This window comes from Hylaeus anthracinus, unplaced genomic scaffold, assembly GCF_026225885.1.
Source record: "Hylaeus anthracinus isolate JK02 unplaced genomic scaffold, UHH_iyHylAnth1.0_haploid 0, whole genome shotgun sequence".
NCBI classification, from domain to species: domain Eukaryota; kingdom Metazoa; phylum Arthropoda; class Insecta; order Hymenoptera; family Colletidae; genus Hylaeus; species Hylaeus anthracinus.
This window is the reverse complement of record NW_026533254.1, coordinates 13364747-13387353: the sequence shown is the minus strand read 5'-3', so window position 1 is coordinate 13387353 and position 22607 is coordinate 13364747. Positions and strand designations below refer to the sequence as shown.

At 47.6% G+C, this 22607-nt stretch overlaps 1 long non-coding RNA gene across 6 annotated transcripts in view; it reads left to right on the top strand.

Annotated features, from left to right (window-relative positions):
* Positions 1 to 22607, top strand: part of LOC128891509 (uncharacterized) — a 152391-nt gene that overhangs the window by 91112 nt on the left and 38672 nt on the right. For 2 of the 6 annotated variants that reach the window (XR_008460846.1, XR_008460843.1), the window contains exons 1-2: positions 20541 to 20766; positions 21047 to 21126. This is a non-coding gene — a long non-coding RNA (uncharacterized LOC128891509). Of the gene's footprint in view, positions 1 to 6608; positions 7090 to 18448; positions 18530 to 19343; positions 20354 to 20540; positions 20767 to 21046; positions 21127 to 22607 lie in introns of those variants that run through there. The other 4 variants (XR_008460847.1, XR_008460845.1, XR_008460844.1 and 1 more) reach the window with 3 other exon arrangements.

The following is a 22607-nucleotide window of genomic DNA, read 5'->3' as shown; positions in this document are numbered from 1 at the left end:
ATCGAGCACTCGCGGGGGCTCGTTTATTTATATTAAACGTTTCGCCGAGAAAAATTTGAATAATTAGTAAAATAATCGCGCGCACCAGCCGCAAGACGCCCTTCAATCGAGTCGAGTGCCCATTTGAAAAGCGGGGTGAGAACCTAAATTTTCCGTACATTATTTTTCCTCTCCGACTGGTTTTCGACCTCGTATCTGGCTCTTTTTCACTTGGCGAAAGCCATCGAGAAGGGTCTCTTCTCGCGCGACCGCGACGACGGAAAATCGTTGTTGACGGACTCGAGTGCGAGCGGGGAACGTCGAAGGACGGGAAGGAGAACGAGGCGAACGAGGCAGAGAAAAACGCACGCGCGTGCACGGCCCGCGATTATCGCGCGCGTCGAACCACGGAAATTTGGTTAAGATTATTATATATTAAATATATTACTCTACTTGAATTGCGTATAAACACGACTCGAAAATCTATTATCTATACATCCACTGGTTTCCTGTAAAATATTCTTGGACGCAATTTTCAACGTTTCACGCCGCGATGCCTGCCGAATCCATTCGTCCCGGTTGCGTTGTTTCCGTATCGTCGTTTCGAATTACCCGCAAGACGCGTCTAAGCGATGGACTTAATCGCGGTCCTGGCGATTGATTAATAAGGGAATTCGAATCGAAAGTTTAAATCGGTGCTAAACGAGTCACGGCGAGCGTAACCGTGTCGCGGACCGCTGGAACGTAGCAAGTTTGTCCATTCCTCCGAACGAATCGATGTCGTTCTGTTCCAGCTCGTTTGATTTTACGGGTCGCAGGCGCGCGCTGCCGTTAACTAACATCGAATATGCTGATTACCCGTGATTAGAATTCTCTGCGATTATCGTGGAGTTTTAAACGGTCCCCTTTATCGGTCCAGACGTTCTTCGAGGCGTGGCTCTAGGATGTTATAAAAATTACAAGAATATTAAAGGTTGCCTTAACCCTTTCGGACCTAGCGTCCACAATTGAGGACACAAAATTTGAAAAGACTCATACATTAACGACGCTATCGTGTAGGGTGAATTCCTTATCTGTGCACACGAAGAAAGACAGTTTTCCTCGAAAACTACGCTATTAGGATTTTTTTTTTAATTTTTTCCATACCAATTTTAGTCCAAGTTAACCCTAAGAATTAACCCTTTGTACTCAGATGTCAGATGTATGAGAAATCATCGTAAGTCTAGTAAATTTTGTTAGTGGTTATGTAGAATAAATTTATTGCACTAGTACGAGAAAAAAAAATAATTCAAATCTGAAAGGGTTAACCCTTTGCGTTCCTGTAACGAGGGAGGCTCGATAAAAACGTACCAAAGACAGAAAATTTGTACTGCAAAGGATTAAAGACGAGTCGATTCTTCTAATTCGACGATGACTTTATTATTTCCAAACACGGTTGAAATCTGTCTGTTGCATTAGTCGCGCAGGTTCCGCGAGCAATTACAATAATAAACATTGAAGGGAATTCGTCGAGGCGAACTGGCACGGTTGGGATTTCACGGAAGCTTGGCTCGAGGCAGGGGATTTATTCGCGGTGTTTATCGTGACCCAAAATCCTCGTCTCGATCTCGTCTGGTCGGGTCTGGTTCGGTCGGGGGAGCACGGCTCGGGCTCGCACAGTGTATGGCCACGTACGGCCTGAATTCTTTCTCGTTGACGGGAGCGCGAGTGCGCATATTCTCCCGTCTCGAGAGGTCCTAGAGCCGAGCCGGCGATGGCTAGGGAAGAAGGTAGGTTGGTGGCTTGTTATCGCACCTTCCCTTACCCGGAGGGAGGATTAAGCAGCAAGGGTAGACGAAGGCAGTGCTTGCAGACGGGTCGAGATGAAGCCCATTACGACACATTGCCATATACGTGGGCTCCTCTCCCTGTCTCTCTATCGGTTCCCGAACCTCTACATCGATAATGAGACAATAGCTCGTTTGACCGTGCGCGTATGCTAATAACGTACCTCTTGCCCGACTCCGAGGAGCTCTGTCCTCGCATACCGTCCTCCTCGTCCTAGATCTCGACGGAAACGGACTCCCGGCATGCGTATATCTAACCTGAATCTTCGAGTAATCTAGACCTTCGAATATACTTGTCAAAGGGTCCGAGTGAAATAGCGTACGCAAACCGACACGAATTTCCATAAACTTCCGGGTAATACACCGACTTATGAAAAATAATTAAGCCGCGAAGGGAACGAAAACTAAAATTATTATTATTAATTTCATCCCCAGGGCTCCCACCCCTAGCGATCGACGGAAAAATTCTAACGATCTTGCATGTACTTGGGTGTACTCCTCCCTCCGATTTAAAGCAACGTGCAGAGCATAGCGAAAGAGAACCCGCTTTGACCGATCCTCCAAGGGGAGGATTGTTAAAATTCTGACCGTGGCTGGTTTTCCGTCCCCGGCCGCGAATTAGCCTCATCAATAAGGTCAACTTCGATCCCGTAATTGCGGCCGCTCCATTCTCCGCGGCCGCGAAGCAAGCGAGGGACCCTTTGAGGTAGATTCGCGCGTAATTACGAGCTGACGAGTTTAAAGCGACGGTACTCGAATAAACTGAATTTCGGGCAGAGTGCCACTTCAGAGAAGAGGCCGGCCAGAGAGGCACCGGCTGGACGAAAAGCGTGAACAGGTGCTATAGATAACGGCGTACACGTTCGCAGGCGTTCAAAAGGCCGGGCGTAAATCCGCGCGAAAAAGGACGCACCGAGCGTTTCCTGCGACAAAAGACGCTCCCCTTTGACCCGTGGATCATCGTTGTTGCTTTCCAAGGTTAACGATTCCGTAGACGAAATTTCGGCGAGTTTTCTCTGGCGTCAAACAACGTGTCGTTCTTTCCGGTTCGCTCTTTCACCCGGTCGCGTTCCTCCACGGTTTTGGAAGGGGTAGTTTGTATTCTTTGGATACAAGATAAAGGAGGAGAAGATAGCACACGCGACAACGCGAAAAGGAAACCAATTTACCTCACTGGTACGATAGCGTGCGTCTGTTAAAGTTTCTCAAAGTAGGAGTAGACAAAATTGGTACAACGGCAGGACCAGTGGCCTAGATCGGACGGGTCTGAGCCGCAGTGGAATCGGACGTCGGCGGATAGAGGCGCCGGCGGACACGCCGGTGGCTTTAACGCTACGTTTACTACGGAGACTTCTTATCGCCAGATGTTTGGATTTTATTTATGACGTACGATAATATAGAAAACATACGTAAAATAGACATAATGTACAGTCAGTCCCATAAATATTCATACCCTCTGTGTTTATTGAAGGAATTTGTCTAAATTAAGTGATAGGTTTGATGTTTCTAAATAAATTTTTCTAAATAATCAAGTAAGTATCCATGTACACATTTGTAATGAAAATTTATTTGAAAGCATCAAACCTATTATTTAATTTAGACAAATTTCTTCGATAGTTGTAGAGGATTCGAGTACTTATGGGACTGACTGTATGTGCCCAAATACTACCGTACCAAGGTTTAGTAGACTGGACGCGTACCTGTTTCTCCGAGCGCGCGAAGACAGCGCGCAACGAGATCGCTGCACTTGGACTTGGTCTATGAAGCCGGTGATAGAGCTTCCCGTGGAGGGAGTCGACGGGAGAGGTAGGGGAAATCAGGTTACAACCGAGTTAGGTGTGGGACGAAAGGTGCGAGTCATGGAAATTAAGATCCCGTCGATACGCCGCGAGAAAGTTTATTTCCCGGCAACGGCCACCGCGCGGCCGAGCATCATTGATGACCGGGATAGCTGCTCGGTGCGTTAACTCTAGATACATTATATTGCTCGTAATCTCTTCGCGACGTTATGCAACACCGTGTAATCGCCGCGCTATTTTTCGCACCCGTAACGATAAAGTGTAACCCGTGTTTATTTATTTCGTTCGACGCCTTGTTTCGTCGTTTTCGATAATGTCGAGCAACACCGATACGCTCGCGCAAACATTTAATTTATGAATATCTCGATCGCGCGATTTAGCTTCGCAGCTCGATATTCGGGGCAACGTTCCGCTGTTTACGTTTTTGACGGCTTTTGTAGACGACTTAACGACTCGCGAGGCTCGTTCTCGAACCCGTCGAGTCTACCGACATCCGGACCAGATGAGTCCGATTCTAGAAGCTCGGTTTTATTACCCTGGCTAGCGGAGAAGGTTATCAGAAACCGTTTCGTCGTGATTAGGGGTTGCTCCATCGTCGCCGGGACCAAGAGAGAGGGGATCGAACGGATTACTAAGCGGTGGACGATTAAACGAGCGTATCTCGCGGCTCTCGAATCGACGAAGATGTTACGTCTACGGAGAGGAAACGCGTTCCATCTCCGCGGCTGGAAACGATCGAAACGATCAATTTCGTCCGCGCTCTTGAGAAGCGCTAAACGCTCTCGCGAGTGGCCGTAAATCTCCGCGACGCTTCCACTTGTCAAACAGCGCGTTAAACTCGTAGAATATGCGCGACGCTCGGCGTACGCGATAATTAGCCGCATCCGCGCTCCTACTCGCCAACTAGCCGTGATATTTTATTTAAACGTTTCCGATACGCGAAGGAAAGCGACGGAGGTTGGACCTCTTTAATTGTACACGAGAAAGGAAATATTTTCGAGGAGTGACAGGAGTGGAAAGAAAATAAATTAGACGTTGTTAGGCTACGGATGTTCGTGTATATTTAATGCACAAATGCTTGGATATTATCGTCATCGTCATAGCCAGTTTCGTCGCCAACGTCAACGTCATCGTAGTAATAGTCATTCGCATGTGTCAACATATCACACGTATCCTGTGTTGACATGTACCATACATATGGCAACATACACAGTTTCGAACAGGTTACGCGTGGAAACCGAAAGCTCGGAAATTTTACAGTTTTCCCAAATTGGAACCTGTCTTTACATAAATCCATGAACAATTGTCGTCGTTGAGACAAAAAATACGTATAATTATATTCGTGTTCGCTTTAACTCAAATACCGTTCGTTTCGGCAACATTTCGCTAGCCTGAATATTATTTAATATAACGCATAACGAGATAATATGTCTTACAAAGAACGCAGATATGTATCATCGTTATCGCGTGCATTTTATACATCTCCCGTACATGAAAATCCAACGGTGTTATTTATTCATGAACGAGAATGTCTCGTCGGGTACAATAATCGTAGAAGAAGCAAGTTGGTATCTCGACGAAGATGTCTCACAATTTACATGATCGTGTGCTTAAAGGACGGAAACGAGGACGGGAAGAAACGAGAGCTATCCCCCTTAAGATGTCGCCGACGGTATCCTAGAGATAGGATCCGTGTTAGTCGGGTCGGTCCGAGGGAACTTCGCACCGAATATAATTCACGATTCAAATTTGCCACTCAAACATTCCTGGACAAAATCTTTTACGTTGCATAAATTGAGAATTGAATTCCAAGGGGTGTGTGTACGCGAAATTATATTGGGTCGGTAAGAAATTAACACGATGATTGCCGCGTGGTTTACGCGTGGCGCCAACATGAATTTTTTTATTATGCTATGTGTATTATTTTTAGATATTATCTACGACAGATGAGATGATTTATACATATAATGGTGTTTAATGCATTTTTCGTGGAAAGGAGGCGCTGCGGACCATTTTTGCGGTCATTAGTTGTCTCAAACTGTTGCAAAGTGTGTTACGGACAAAATTCATGTCGTCATCGATGATTTGGCATCATCAAATGGGATATTTACTAATGAAGCAGCTGCTGAAAATGCCAGAACAACAGAATCTTACGCTACTGGAATTAACAAATTCACAGTTCGTTGGCAAAAATGTGTAAATTGCAATGGATATTATTTCGATAAAAGACAGAAGTTATTCCGATTTGCGATACGTGGATTTAAATGTATAGTTTGAAAGCCGACATAATTTTCTTACCGACCTACTATCATAAGATCGTAGATTATCCGCGGACGAAATTACCCTAAGCGGCGAAGAAATAATCAATTGCGCGTAACCGAGTCGTATCCCCGTAAACGGTCACGTCCGCGGCTCGGACAACGACTTCCGGGGAAGTCGGCGAGGAAACCGAAGGAAAGGGAACGACTGGGAAAACAAGAAAAGGAAGATGACCGAGCGAGTCGGTAGGAGGGACTGCGAGGCGGAGAGGGCAGCGATCGTGCGAGGAAGAGGAAGAAGGTCGTGACTCTGGTAGCCTACATCCAAACGCGGTTATCTCGTTCCCTCTCGAGGTGTCCTTACGCCTTCCGAGCGTGCATGGTGGAGACGAGCCGCTCCTTCTCGCTCGCTCCCCGCCCGTTACGTCGACGTTAACGGCCCTTAACCATACCTTAACCCTGCGGACGATACGGGTTTCGTTAAACGGCCGTCCCCGACCACTCTTCGACCTTATCCTCCCGCCGAGCCGCTGTCGACGCGATCGCGATAAACCTGAGCGAAATCGCGTCTGAACTTGCGTTCTCTGACCGAGAAGCCTCGTTTCGAAGCTCGTAGCGTCTTAATAAGAGCTGGCTAAGCTTCCGAGTAAAACTATTTCGATACTATTTTACCGTTTTTTTTTTTTTTTGTTCATATTTTATTTTCGCCTATATGGTATTCCTTTGTACGCTATACTTTGTTCCAGGGTGTATAACACAGTCACGGTCTTTATGTAGCTATCGAGCTTCCGCTCATGCCTGTTTTCGATCGCTACTTTTGGATATATATATTTCAAACTTTGGTGTACTATGTGCCCGACAGACTACATTATTTCTTTATGGAATCGCCGTTACTTATAATTTGTTCCAGGGTAAGACGTAGTCATCCGAATCTAGCGTACCGGTCGATGCGAGAAAAAGGGAGTCGAGAAGATGTAATAAATATTAACCAATTCCAGCGCCGAAGCTATATCGCGTCGCGTTCGCGTCGCACGCTCAATTATTCATGAAAGCATCGCTGGAAACAGTACAGTCCCGGGCAGCAGGTATCCCTCCCTCTCTCTTTCTCTCGTTTCGTTTGAATCGATATCGCGTAATTGTACGCGTAAACGTTCGAATGAGTTCGCGTCGCGCGCGCGGACTCGCAGTTTTTTCAGAATTCCAGCTTCTTGCCAAATTAACTCGAATTCGCGATCGTAGGCCGCTCTTTGCCGCTCTTCGAGTCAAAAAACCCAACTCGGAAGCACCGTGTGACACCTCCGAGGGTCTCTGACCTATTTAAAGTCGAACGGTTCCCGAAACAGTTCCCTCCAGAAAGCGTACCATCGCGACTCGAGGATATACGAATTACTTCGTACGTTCTCGCTGGATTCGATGCCCCGAAAACGTTTCTCGCGCTCAAAGCGACGGACCCGTTTTGGAAATGATCTAGAACGGGACGAAAAAGCTCGTGGACGGTCGCCGGCGGACGATTCCGCGAAACGAACTGGTCGTTTCATGACTTTCGAATGTTTCCTGCGCTCGTATCTGGAATTACATCGCGGCGGGATATCGCGGGCGTTATGGATCCGTGCGTAATTCACGTGCCGCTGCATTACCGAAATTACAACGGATGATAATATTACGATGCATTTCAATCGCGAAATCCCCCGACACTTTTGCAAGTGAAATCCCCGCCGATATTAAATTCGCATCGGGGCCTGCGGCCGTCTGTGTTTGCGCACCGTCGTGCCCGCATTAAATTGCAAGGAGAGACCCACCCGGCCGCGCGAAATTTCGACGGAATCGCGAGGGAAACCGTCGGTTATACGCGCGGCGCGGGTGGAGGATTTTTTCTTGGAACTCGAACGGGTAGAAGAAAAAGAGGGATATACTATATTTGTTCGGGTCCTTGTTCGAAGTCAAGATGTTTCGCGGCGTTCAGAAGCGTTGAATTTGTTTTCGTATAGATATGTGTGGCTCGTGACGTGCCAGGAACGGCGTTATTAGCAAGGTTACAGAACCTCGTGCAAGTACGAAATAACTCACGTACAGGAAATTCGAATAAAGCGTTTAAAAGTATTAATTTCTTCTTTGAATTGATTGCGTGTTGTCAATTAAAAATATTTTGAACGACGATTAAAAAGGTGTCCGAACCTTCTCGGCGCGAAGATGTTGTTAGTTTCCACGAGCATAGGAGAGTGATCGAAGAAATGCGGGAAAGAAAGTCGAATTCGAAATCGAATGGGCACATCGCATGGCCCAGAGTGGAGTCTCGTGCATTAGCTCGAGCAGTCGGTTACTTAGGTGGAAGCCGGACGCGCGTCTCGTAGACGGAGACGGAGACGGAGACGGAGACCGACGGACGGACGGCGTCGGTGCGTGCGTGGTCGCGCAGTGCGTGTGCAGCGTGCGTGCAGAAGCGGTCGGGGAACGTAGGAACGTAGGTACGGAGAACGTAGGACGTGCGTGGCACGCAGGGTGTTGGTGTAGGTCCAGGGCCCGGCTCGGCCAATGAGGGGCCGGGAATTCGTGGCAGAACGCCGAGCAGGCCGGCCAATCGCGGGGCCCCTGCTCCCCGGGGTTACTGACCTGGCCAACGCGTTAAATATCCCATCCTGAAAAATATCCTGCCCTCTGCGTCGCCCAGCCATCGAGCGACAGAGACGCCGCTACACGCGTGCAACGCGTACCGTACGTGTTGCAGGGAAAAAGAGGGAAAGAGCGAGCCGGGGTGGAAAGGGAGGGACAGAGAGAACCCGCGAGGGTTCCATCGCGAGGGAAAGAGTACGTTGCCGCATACCCCCTTTGTTTGCACGACCACGTTCGACCGGCTCTCTCTCCGTCGCTCTCCTCGGCTTCCTCCGAGTCTCTTTCCTTCGCCTCTTCTCTTCTTTCTCCGGTTCTCTCCGCTCGCATATCTCCAGCTCCCCGTGGCTTCGTATTTCATTGATTAGTATTGCCCATTAAAAGGACGCCTTTATTTCGCCGCTCTTCCATTCCCCGGGATCGACGACTCTCTCCCACTATCCGCTCCTCTTCTCTCGCTCGTATCTGAAATCTTAAATGGCTGCTCGTTAGAGACAGGAGACCCCCAACGTTTGATTGTCTTATACAGAGTACTCCGAATGCTTCCCAACCGTCGCGACGTTCAGCCGCGGCTACCGGCTTACTTTTCGAATTCTTCTGCCCGCGGAAATTAGTCTCCTGAAAAGAGGCTCGAGAAAAGACGAAGCGTCTCGTATTCAGTCGCGAAAAATTTATACAAAATTACCCTTATCGAGAAGAAGACGAAGAAACCACGGAAAGCGTGGCTTCGATTCGACTCGATACGTCGTTGAGTGTCCGCTGATATTCAAACTCGATCCTCCGGTCGTCCATCCGTGTCGGTTGCACTGGCCGTTTTCAGTCGATGTCGCGCTGCAACGGAAATTCGAGCTATCCGTAATTAACGATGGATCGGAACCTTCGTTTAAATCGACCCCGTTCGTCGCCAGTCTCCCACCTAAAGATCCAACCTGCGTTACGTTCTAGAACGAAAGATTTTTATCATGGAAACGTTTCCTAGATCTAAACTGGATCGTCCGGATACCATAGATCGAATACGTAACTTATACGTAGCGCCCGGGATCGCGTCGAATTAATGTATATTTCAAAGATAATTTTATTTACGCATTTTTTCCCTCGTATGACTTACCTCCTTTGATAAATAAATAAATGAAAAAGTTATCGATCCGATATAGAGACGGGTAGTATGGTCAACAAAACTATTCGAACCTTTCCAGTGCAGAAGGGAGAAAGCGTACGGTGCTATCGATTCGTAATAGGGTAACCGTGTCGCGAATCGCGATAATCCTCGATGCACGCGCCGGTTAGAGAATCTCGTTCTCGAATGCAAGTGTCGAAAATCGTTTGGGACACCCGGTATACGACCGGAAAGCACGAGTCCACGCACGCACGTCACCGAGAACGTATTGTCGCTCGTGCGCCCAATTGCAGACTGGTAGAGAGAACTCTTGGCCGGAAGCACGTAGTAATATGCGTAAAAATATTATTAATGAGCGCGGTGATGCGTCACGCTGGCCGCGCTCTCGGATTTAGAGTCCAGCGTGCCGTTCGCCAGAGTCTGCTTATGCGTTTCCCAAACTCTATCGGGAATACTTTTCATTCTGGAATTGAAATCGGAACTATACGAAATTTATATCGTTCGAACTAATTTTCTGGTGTCTTTTCCGTTTTCCTTTAAAAACTTGTAACGATACAAAGGCGGTGGTCGCTAAGGATAATCAGAAATTGATGCACCTTATTTTTACCCAATTATTAACGACGATTTTTCACGGAACGGTTGTTTTCATCGCACGGAACACCGGTGTTCCGTGGAGCACACTTTGGGAAACCCCGGTTCGCTCGTTGTTTTCTTTTAGCTGGTGAAACGGGAAAAAATTGAGCAAAAGCGTAACGGGAGAAGCACGCGTGGTGCGTTCAGCGACGTTCCCCGCACGGTAACCCTTTAATCGAAAAACACGTCTCGCGTGAAAAGAAAATCAGCGCGTCGATATTTAAAATCGCCCTCGAGGCGTGCGGCTCTTTGAGGAGAGGCGAAGAATCCGATGCCGGCCGATACGTCGCAAACGGTGCGTAACGCGATAAAGGGTTAAATTTTCTACAATAGCCTGCCGAGCTGGAAAAAAATAGGAGAGCCGACGATTTTCCCTTTTGGTGGTTTTTTTTTTTGTCCGCGAGTCGACTCCTGGAGCGAGGCGCGCTCTCGAGCACGCGTTTGTTAGCGGGAAAGCATCGGCGGTGAAAAGAAATTTCTAAAAATATTTAACTAACACGCAGACGAACGTTTCGCCGATCTTTTATCGAACGGCGTTGAACAAAACCTACTCGTTCGATCATTTTGGATATTCTCTAAGAGCAAATTATTATCAAGGTGACGTATCGCCATTCGAAGTATCGACATTATCGTACCGAAAATGCATGTCGTCCTAGTCGTTTTTATTGCGAACGATCCTCGACTTCCGATTCTACATTTTCGTTTTGTTTATTATTTTTCCAACAGGTTCGTGTCCACTGTCCGTAATATGGGCGGAAAGAGGAAGAGAGAGCGGGGCCGCTAAGGCGGCCCAACCCTTGTGGACTTTTGTATCGATTACCCATCGGTTGGGCGTAGGTTTCGCCTCGACGTCGACCGGCTGTAATTTTAGCGCAAATACTCTCGCGCTAATTGGACCGATCGGCCGATTACCGATTACCGATCGTCTCGAACGCGAAATTATTTCATGTTGTCGTCCCACCGTCGCGTCCACTCGCGTTGCCTTTCGTCTCGATTCTTTCCGCGCCTGACCGAAACTTTTCCACGTCGTTCGAACTTCAACACGAATGCTTTAATTCTGAACTTTTCGTAATTTTGAACGTAACGAGGAGGGTTCGATAAGATAGCGGTGTACAGTATCCAGGGAGACGACGTCCTCCGATATCCAGGAAGGCGATTGTATTCGAGAGGAACGTTCGAGTATCGAGGACGATTTTCGAATGCAAATATCGCCGCGCATTTTTATGCGACGCGCCGGCCAGTCGCGGCACAGTTAAGCTTTTGAGCCTGGCGTTGACTTGCAGATCGCAGGCCGAATTTGAAATGTTAAAGCTGGAGGTCTCGCGCGCGCTCGCCACTTGCCGCGATTCTTTCCACGAAAATTGGCCCTTTTGTCAAGGGGGAACGTCGGCTAGACTGTCTCCGGGACTGTTTTCGAATAATAAACGACGAATAAAATCTCCGCGTGCGAGAGTTACGCGTCACTTTTGTTTGGGCTCGTCGCGAAAGCATCTCATTGAATAATTCAGATCGTAACGTTGCATTCGAGCTATCAACTATGCAAATGTAAGTTTCGTTGGCCCTCGAAACGTTTGATTAAGTTGGGCTTGTGCGGAGAAACTCTGTTACAAAACATCCGCGGAATTGTATTTGGGCTGAAGTGACCATGTCGAGCGCTCGCTGTAAAAGCACGCAGCTGCGCATTCCTGCGCTACAAAAATGGCTATAACTCGAGAGGAAGTAGGTCGATTAGACCACGCGTTTATATGAACATTTTCTATTGTTTTTTATGTTCTAAATCCCCCGTTGCAATAGCTTCTAAAGGCTTCGCTTTTGACATTTTTTATTCATCGTTAATCGAATGGCTTTTCCTTTAATTCTAAAGTAGCAGATTTTCACGTAGACCGCGCAACGTGTATCCAACCTACATATCTTCGTATCGTACCTTTTAATGCAATATTTGACAAATTCGTCCTTTTATCCAGTCCAGATTTCTCGTCAAATCGCGGACATCCGACGTAAATTCTAATGCCACCGCGATAGCTCACCGTGCGCGAACGGATCGCGTAACTTGTTTGCTGTTACATGCGTCGAATAAGCCGCTTAATTGTTTAATAATAATGGTAATAGTATCGCTAACAAATAGACACGGAGCAAATAGAAGCGAGTAAATCGCAACGATCGAGCTCGTCCACCGCGAGCCTACATTATCGAGGAAATTAATTGTCGAGTTCGCGTTACACGCTCCCGGATCGTGTCCAAAAAGGGTTTTCGTTCGCCCGAGGAACGTTTGTCGCAGCTCATTCCGGAATCGAACTTTGAAACCGGTTAAATTTAAGGCTTAGCTCGAAATCGAATTAACATACACGAAGCCGCGTCTTCCACCACGGCATTTCCAAACCGAACGCGAAAATTAGATCAGCTGCGAGACTCGCGTACGATGAACGAAGTGAATCGACAAAAATATGCATCGGTTCGACGTAATCATCGGCGATAATTTTCTGGGCGCCAGCGAGGTGTTCCTTTTCAAAAATAATTTTTAGGTAGATATCACGCATTCTTTTTGAAGCGTTCGGAGGCGATCCGTCGTTTCACAGGGCGCAAAATAACTCGGAGACGGTGCGCTGAAAGTGGGCTGGTCGACAGACCGCCTCGGTAAGCCGATTATCCACCTAAATACGAAGCCAGAACGATGCGCGTGGCTTAAATTGGCGTTGTTTCCTCTCCTCGTCGCTACGCCCCCACCCTCCCCCGCTTTTCCTTCTTTTACCTCCTTCCCTGAATTTTCAACTTTGAATTTTGCGATTCCTTTGCTCGCTGCGATCGCCCCTCGACTCCGACACCTCTACATTCTGAATTAGACGACGAGGAGGTGGTCACCGAAGTATCACCCTGTAGAAGAAACTCGACTTTCGCACACAATTTGGTTCCTGAAAGTGTGTGAGATTGTTGAATGTTCGAAAGTAGAGGGATGTAAAAGAATATGCACCAAAAACTGTGTTTTAAAGTATTTATTTATCATTGAAGAATACGATGATGAATACATAATGAAGTTGAAGAGGCGTGTTTAAATGGTTTCCGGTGGTTTCTTTATAAACTTGTCAAGAGTTGCTTGAATACCACCTTTTTTTTCTTCTTTTCTCGATAAAGATTTCTATAGCGTACCGTGTTTTTTCTGAATTGCCCTATGTACTTGAGATACAATTGGAATCACATTCATCCACGATAGTCAAAAATTTGTCAAAATGCATGAAGGCTTTACTCGTATTTCGAAATCTCAAAGTCTTGACGTTTTAATACTCGTATACTACGCATACTCGTATTCTGATGGCCAAATAGTGACTTGGCTCCATCGTTCGTGCGAGCGTCGGGTGTCCGAGGGTTAACGTTACGCGAATAGTTACTATTGCTCTCTAGCTCTATCATATTCACGGTGTTCGTGACGCGCTAGCTTTTACCTCGGCCAATATAGAAAATGCGTGTTTCGACCTGGCCAATACCAAAAATGGGCTCGGGTAGAGGTTGTCGCCGTTACGCGACAGCCAATTGAGCTGCCTCGCCAACTATCCAGCAACCGACAATAGAGCGTGCGAAAGTCGAGGGCCGGCTGTAATAGGAGAAAGAAGGCAGTCGAGTGTCTCGGGACAGAGAATAATGTCGGTGACGAAAAGTTACTCGATGCCACGCCGCGAATCGATGATGTACGGCCTTCGACGAGGTCGCTGGGATCGCGAGGAGAGGACTACGACGACGATGACGACGAAGGATAGAGGGAGGCAACGGAACGGGAGAGGGAGGAGCAGGGATTTTTTCGCGGGCGGGATTTTGAAACCTGTTTGAGCGCTTTGAAATCTAGAGAAATAGAAGAGTGGAGACCAAAGCCTGGGCGGCGTGCCGGATCGGGTGCAGAGTCTCCGCCACCCGGAGAAGTGCAACGACTCGAGGAAGAAGAGAGAGAGGACGGCACGCCGAGGGGAGGCTGTGAGCGAAGGATGGCCCGACGCGGCAGGACGTACGCAGAGGAGAAGATCGACAAAAAGTAGTTCGCCTGTTCGCGTACTCGCCGATTCTCTCTCTGGCGGTGCCTTCCATGCCTTCTTTCAGTCCCCGACTCGTCGATCCTCTTTCGGCTCGCTCGTGCTATCGACTTTCCATCCTACGAAAGTTGATAGAGATCTGGTATAGCCGGTAAAAAGCCTCGTCCTTGCTGGCTCCCACAGAATCCGCGGAGCCCGTCGTTTAGCTAATAATAAATCTCATTTGCAAACGCAACGATGCATCCGTTTAGTTTTAAACTAGAGATCTAAGCAGGTTCGAGCGCTGAGAAGTTCCAGTAGAAGCCTTAATTTAGGACAGTTACAACGCCTGCAATTCCGATGCTTCTGTCTGCAGAGTCGTTGCGCGAGAGTTCCTCGCCAAAAGCATCGTTACTCGACTTTCCGTCGTTTTAGGGTTAATAGACATTTGAAAGAGGTGGTTAAAAGCCTTGTCCTACAACAGAGAAACCATAGACCAGGTATACGTGTCCCATATGCATACACACCATACTTTTTCAGTAAATGGGACGCACTGAAAGCAGATACGTGCATTAGGGAGTACCAAACGTTCCCACCGATAGAACCAACCACCAAATATCTCACAGTGGGAAAAACATGAAACGTTGAAAACAAAACAGAAACTATCAAGCAAAGTGGAAGTAGGAAGCTGAGATATCAACCTGCCATTCCACGTATCGTTCTTCGGCCCGTTCGTTGTAAGCTCCTGCAGAGTGGTACACGGAAATTTCACGAGGTCAATCACATTTCGCGATAGAATCAACCGCGACCACCTGACGTACCGCGTGCATTCTCGCGCGATAATTACTAGCTCGTACTCGCCTACTCTTGGACGGCCGCCGAGACCATCGTTCCTACCCGGTTTGTAGTTCACGGGAATCCATTTCCTTCGCTCGCCACCCTTGAAACCGCGATTCCCTCGAATTGGGTCATCGGAACGTTGGGCAACGTTCCAAACTCTCGCTGGATTTCGATGGTCCAAACTAGATTCTTCCTCCTCTTCGTCCTCCTCGTTTCGTATCTCGAGACAGCGACAAGGTCTTCTTTGAATCTTCGCGAAGTTTCACGCAGAGGACCCCGAGGGTCGAATACGTTTATTCGTGTCGCGACTGGCAAACGTATCCACCGTTCAAGGGTCGATTCATCTCCGTTCAAAGCACGTTTCCGCGAAAAGCAAGAAATCTACACGCGTTGCGTGCGAGGGTGGCCCTCCCGAGCCATCGACGAGCCCTTGAATCGGAGAACTGCGGGCGCCAGGGACCCGGGTTTTATTAAGCTCAACCGCTCTTCTCTCTCGGGTGTAAAAAAAAAAAAAAAAAGGAAAAATCCGTAAACATTCTTTATTTATCCAGCAGCTGAAGTTTCGCGAGGGTATCGCGTTACTTTCGCAGCGGCTTTCAAAAGGTCCTCGCCGTATTACCATAGAGACGGTCCGCGAGGTCGTAAAAGGTTGCGCGCCAGCGACATAAAGCGTTTAATGCGCGACTCTTGAAATTCTATTTGCACCGGGCGATGCGCCGCTTCTGCGGCGACCCTTTGCGCCGCGAGTCCTTGCGCAGGTGGCGCCATCTGTCGCGCTGAAACAATGCGTCCTCGGCGGTTCTTCCGTTCCCAGCGGGGACCGGTCTCTCCTTCCAAAGAAACTTCACCCAGTGGCGTCACAAAGGGTTGACGCCAAAATTTTCGTTCGCGAAAAAATTCCAATTGGTCGCTTGGTAGAAGATCGATGGGAGGTTTTGTATATTCCTCAGGAGTTGGCGAGGCACCTACGAACTGAAGAGAGGACAAGTAAAGGGGTTACGTCGTTCGGTCTTTGGTCCTCTAGGAGTCCTTTTTCTTTCGAGCACTCACGCTACATTGTCGGTTAACATGTTGACTGCCAGACTAATAATAATTTTATTTTGCTACCATTAAATATTATAATATGTAACATTTCCACTAGTTATTTTTACCACCCCCGTAAATTTTATCAGACCTACCTAGATTCACTTTCTTTAAAATCTCACCTTCAAAATGTATTTATTTGCTTGGTGAAAATTCTTGTCACCTATACGTGGGTGACGTGGTCCTCAACGTGTTAATTGCAAAATGTATCTTACACGTCTCGAACTCTTTGATTTTTCTTACATATGTCTACGCCAATAGTTATTATTGCTTTCTCAGTTTATCTCGATAAAGCTCGTTCGCAGTCTTTGTTACGCGGTAACTTTGTAGATGTAACGGATTCAGCCAATAACTGCCACGCCAACTTCTAAGAACTATATCCATATACATCTCTAAGCATCCTATGCCAGCGTTTGAAATCTCGCAACACTGTTATCAAAAGAGGAGCTGATTCCCAAAGGTGTGGGTTTCGATCTGGAAAGTTTAAGTTCGCTGGTTGACCGATTTACGAACAACTCGAGTACCGAGACATTATCGCGAGGTCCCTTTCGCAAGGAAATTCATGAGGGTGGCGCCATGGGAGTTACCGCCACCGGGTGACGCTAACCCTAGCGGCGCTCCTGTCTTCACCCCCTCGTTTACGGCGTCTCCTTGACACGTTTCTTCCTCGGCGAGGTTCGATGCGTGCCAAGGATGCCCGTTACGAGAGCAAAACTGACGCGCTAAGAAAAAATCCGATCGCCCTCGAAGTCGAACGCGCCCTTCCGCCCAGACGGTTCGGGAGAAAGTCAAGGGCTGAATAGCACTTCGGCGCGAGACTCGCATCCTAATCAGGGGATAGCACTGCCCGCAAGCGTGACCGATATTTCGTTGTCCTACTTGTTAAAGGAATGCTTTCCGATAAGAAACAAAAAGACCATGAGAAAGCACGGCTACGCTTGCTCCACGATAAACATTCCAACGATCCGTTTGTTCGAGACGCAACTCGAGCGGAGGTGGAATCCTCTGGAATCGAGCAGCATCGCGATCGAAACCGCGTCCCTTCGAAATCTCGATCGAACCGGGGAGCAGAAAAAATCGCTCGGCTCGTCGCCATTAATTTTCCCCTCGGCGTTTCGTTCTGCTCTCTTTTCAACCCGACGCATTCTTTCTCTCCTTGTCGCTTTGGGATCTGGCTTCGCCGACCATGTTGCTTTAGGTCAGTGCCGTCTTCCCCTCCTGGCTCTTCTGGCCAGGTAGGGACCAGCGGTGGGCCTCCTCGTCTCACCTGCGTGCGATCATTCGGTCAAACCGAGACGGCAGAACCGCGGGAAACGAAGAAGCGGCTAAGGAATCGGGGAAGGAGCGACGAGGACGCGTCGAACGAGTGGATAGAACGAAAGGGCCAACCGGAGTAGAAAAAGGACGCCTGGGAAGAGCCAACCGAGAGGTTTAGGGAGGGGCAAGAAAACCGCCGTCGGTCCTTGGTCCGTCCTGGAGTTCTTCGACTCTTGCTCGACTTTTTGGGCCAACCTGCCCTTTCCCTCTCGGATCCCTGTTCGGTCTTCCAGGCTGCTCCGGTCCGGTCCAGTCCGGACCGGTCCCTCTCTCCCATGCTTGTCCAGAGCTGCCCTTTCTTCGGTCCTCTCGACAACCTCCTCCGAACCGTCTATCGGAGGATCATCCACCTGGCGCCCTCTCCCGTTGTCCCTTCTCAGGCTGCCCATCGGACCTTTTCTTTTCGTTGCCAGACCGCGGACTATTAGGGCATCCGAGATGTCGTAGTTACTCTGTGACGATGGAAGATCTGTCTCGACGCGAGACGTTCACCACGGGTACGTGTGCCTCGCGAACCCATCATATTGTCTTTCCATGTGTATCTTCATCCACGAGTACTACCGTAGGAGTCTAAACGAAAAAAATAAAAATAAAAAAAAAAAATAAATATATATACATGTCGAATTGAGTAACCTCCTCCTTTTCGAAGTCGGTTAATAAAGCACAGAGATTCGAACCCACGATCCTCGGATCCACAGTTGACCGCTTTCGTATTCTCATTTGACTCCTTATTGTTGGGTACGGAAAGACCGGATACTCCATTACAACTCTATTTACCTAGAAACACCTAACTAGCATTTACAAATGGAAATTTCTCCAACCTCATCGAAACTCGCGTTTCCCCCGGATCTTTCTACCTTCTTATACTCTAAATCTCCAAATAGATTCGTAGCGGTCCGCAGAGGGACGCGTTACGTTCGGTACAATCTCCTGCTAGATCTCGCATTCCTTAATAGGTGGCTTACACTATACGCGTGTTTAATTCGGTTTACAGACGATTACCGGCAAGTTGCAGTTTGTACCGTTCGAGGCTTCGGGGTGTAAGCTGCGGCCTTTCACCAGCATCGGAGCCTAGGTTGGTCAGGTGTCCGAGGATGCACCGACACATTCACCGTTTAACCCTTCGGGGACAATGAACCCGTATATGCGTTCGACGTGTATCTGTAGCTTGCGCTCTCGGCGCTAGAAAAAAATCGAGGCTTACCGTAATTAACTCGATTTTATTAGAGGGACCAAAAAATAATGTCGCTTTTATTACGTTAAACGCAAACAAATAAATTTATAACGAGCTTTAATTTTTAATCAATTATGTAATCGCTCTTGTTACTAGCAACCTTTTACTATCTAGTGTGCAAATTTCGAATGCCAGGTCGATAACAATAAATTGGTACACAGCAAGCTGATAAATGATAAACAAGCGTTAACGTTTGCAGAAACGACGTTTTCTTTTTTTGTCCCCTTAGTATTTTATTTTATTTTATTTTACGCCATACGCTTGGGAAACCAATTGGGAGTGCAATTTCATTTCTTTCTTCGAAAAGTAGAAATGCGTGCAATGCGTGAAAAAAGGATGACATTTCCCCGAATATAAAAATTTACGAATATTCGAAGAGGATCGAATAAAAAGCGCGAAGAGAGCTAACCTCGTCGACTTCGAACAACCGCGAGGGTGTCTAAAACCGGCAATTGCGAGACATATAAAATCGAAAGTCGATAACATTTAAATAATCGAAAAGAAGTAAAGTGTAAGTTACGTGAAGTCTTTCATCGAGTTCGTGGAAAAGATCCTTCGTAGAATTAATGACAACGCGGTGTACAACCCGTTCGTCGGGATTTAAATATTCAGAGCCTCTACCCTCGACTAGATACCGATATTTTTTTTCTTGCAGCTCGCGAAGAGACGTCGGCACCCCAACCAGTTCGACGATTAGCCTTCGCCGCACGGCCCTGTCTCGCTCTTCAGCAACTATAACTCGTCGGCACTAATTTGGTAGCGCCCCCTGTCTCGCGCCCTCTTCGTCGCGAGCAGCGATCGCGGTGCACCCGTCGAGGGTGTTACGGGCCTCTCTGCGTCTTCCATTACCTCGGCGTCGAAACGGCTCTAAATTACAGTCTCGAAACCGAAGAAGAGTTACGCCGCCAGGAAACTGGGGAGGGAACACGCTGGAAAAAATGCTCGAACCTCTTTTCGTGCATTCGTCGAACCTGTTTACGCTCCGACCGACTTGCATCTACGTGGAAATTGGTCCACCTTCGACTGGCGCGAATCTATTGGGTTGTCTGGAAAGTCCGTGTCGATTTTTGATAGGTGGGGTTACCGGTCTGAATATATCGGAAGGATTGAAGACAAATAATATGGTATGAATCCCTTAAAAGATGGAAAGGGTGTGACACAAGGTGGTACCTATGCAATTCGCTAAATATACAGTCAGTCACATAAATATTCGTACCCTCTATGTCTATTGAAGAAATTTGTTTAAATTAAATGGTAGGTTTGATATTTCCAAGTGTATGTTTGTATAAGTATGTTGATGTACATATAAATACACCCTCGTTCATAAATATGTGGTTCAACGTTTGTTTCTAGATTTTATATTGAATGAGTATTTAACAACATTTAATAATATTATACATGTAAGGTTACACATATATACATATTTATTACGAAACATTCATTTGGTAATATCGGAACTGTTATATGCATATAATTCAAACTTCTTCGATAGACGGAGAGTACGAATATTCATGGGATTGACTGTATACTACAAAATTTGAACATCCGTTGAGTTTTTCTTAAAAATTGGTACAAACTTTCTGGACAACCCAGTAGAATAATTTTTGTCGTGGAACGTATCAACGATACAGAGACAGAACTTTCCGAACGACGTCGATGGTTCGAAACAGCATATATTCGTTATATATAACAGCATATATAACGCGCGTCCTTCGTCTTCGTAGACCTTGTTATTGTAAACATGTACGTAAGAATTTCTTGCTAAGAAATTGTTCAGCGCCTGATTCCAGGAAAAGGCGCGATGCGTATTTCGTTTCCGAGTAATCCCCTCACGCGCCATAAATTCCAGAAAGAATTTCGCGGACGGCAGAGGTCTCGTGGGGTAGGGGTGCGTGTTCGATAACGTCGAACGCCATTCAGTCGGTTCTCGAAGATTCATTGGAAAGGGTCGGAAACCCCGCAACATCGGAGCCAGCGAGCGACAGAGAAAGGAAGCACCTCGCATTCAGCGGGCCCCGTCGGCGTTACCTGCGCGAATCTCCGCGTAGAGTGCGGATGACACTAACCATCGTTGCTGGGTAGGTATATCCGTCGGTTAATGGCGTCGATAGTCGCCGTTGATGACGACGACTGTACATGGTGGTAGCAGCTGTCGTTACCCAGAGGCAAGCTTGCTCGTGACTAATCCTGCATTCCGATTCACCATAACCTGCCCTGGGTTGCGAACCTACCCCTATATACCGGCGATTAAGCGTGCCGGGTTACCCTAGCTTGTCATCCTGCTGCAAGGAAACCGAATCGATAGCGCGCGCGTGCCACGCGTCACCGACCCACTAATTCTCTTCCTTTTGCTTACAGCGCCAGGGCCATCGCATTCGACACCGGAAATGGAGACGACTGGACAGTGGAGTTCCTCTTGCGCGACGGGCACGCATGGGGTAAGTTACGTTTCGTTCCAAGGGGAGGTGTACGGGATTCATCGATCACTCAAATCGCGCCTCCTCGAGTTCTTTGTTATTCTGACCACGTCTGGTTAACCCTTTGCACTGGGGAGAGGTGACTCTCGTTCACTATTAGGTTTGACGCAGTAAATCGATCAGTAATGTTTGTTTAGGTTTAATTTTATTGGAACTCGAAGCGTCGTTAAAATAATTGTAAAAGTGGCCTGATTAAGGTCAACATTCGTGGCGATAGAATGCTAAGAAATCATCTCGAGTTGCTAACAGATATCAGAAAGAAAGGCCTAGAGTGCAAAGGGTTAACTTCTTAACTCCAATGGAGTAGGCTTAAAAGACACGACGTCGATTAAACAGCTTCGGACGCGAACCAATTCTAACGGTCCCACTTACGTCGCGACCGGTAACCAATCGAATGGATACCAAAGACAATTTCCATCTCGCGGTTCCCAACATCTACCCTCTTGTTTTCTCCCCCAATCGCCGTTCAGCTCGTTTTTCCCCCGTTTCCTCTGAGAGGAAGGCAATCCACTTGAGCGAAACGCGAGGTTTTTCTCTCGGCGCCAAAGACACACCGTCGCCGCAGTACCCGTGCGTTATAGCGCGATTTTCCTTTTTCGCTCTCAGCCGTAACTCCCGCGCTAATATCGTCCCGGGGATCTAACGAAATATTTTCATTGCGCCCTTTGCCCGCGGCTACGTCGGCGGAAGGATGTCTCGGTGCCCGATATTAAAGTCAAATCAACGAGAAAACGTCAGGCTAATATATACAGTGGTCTTAACCGGAGATGGGTAAAATTCTTCTCTGGATAAAACGTTTCGAGGAAGGAATTAAAAGGGCACTTGTGGTCCGTTCTTCGCGGAATAAAAATGACAATACGAATTGCACGGTTGAATCGTATAGCAACGATATAGATATATATATATATATATATTTTTTTAATAAATTTCGTGTACTGCTATCTCTGAACTGATATCTTCGTCGTCCACGGTTCCGTGGAACGGCGTATACGCGATAGGCTCGTCCTCGATTTTTCTCCTCTTTCGTAGAGGCTAGGAAGGATGACGCGCAGGGGGCAGGGATCGTGGAAACGAAAAGACGGATTGGAAAGAGGGAAGAAAGACCGGGAATGGAGAATTAAGAACGGCGAAAAGGCGAAACTCTCCGCCAATTTTCTTCCTTTCACAGGACGATGCGCTCACCGCGAACATACCGTAATTGTGTACTTTGTACTCGCGCTTCGATCAGCGTTCCGTAACGAGTTGTCATACGGCGCAAAAACACCGATCGATACCGTGTGCATTATGGCCCTGTGTAACGACCGCCACACACGGCTCTACGGTCTCCCTTCCCTCCCCCTGGCACAGTGTATTTCGCGTGCAAACGTGTGCGCCCATTGTGTCCATGGACACACCCGTTCAGCCTGTCGGTGGCTCAAGTGTAAGCATGCGACCGAATGTCA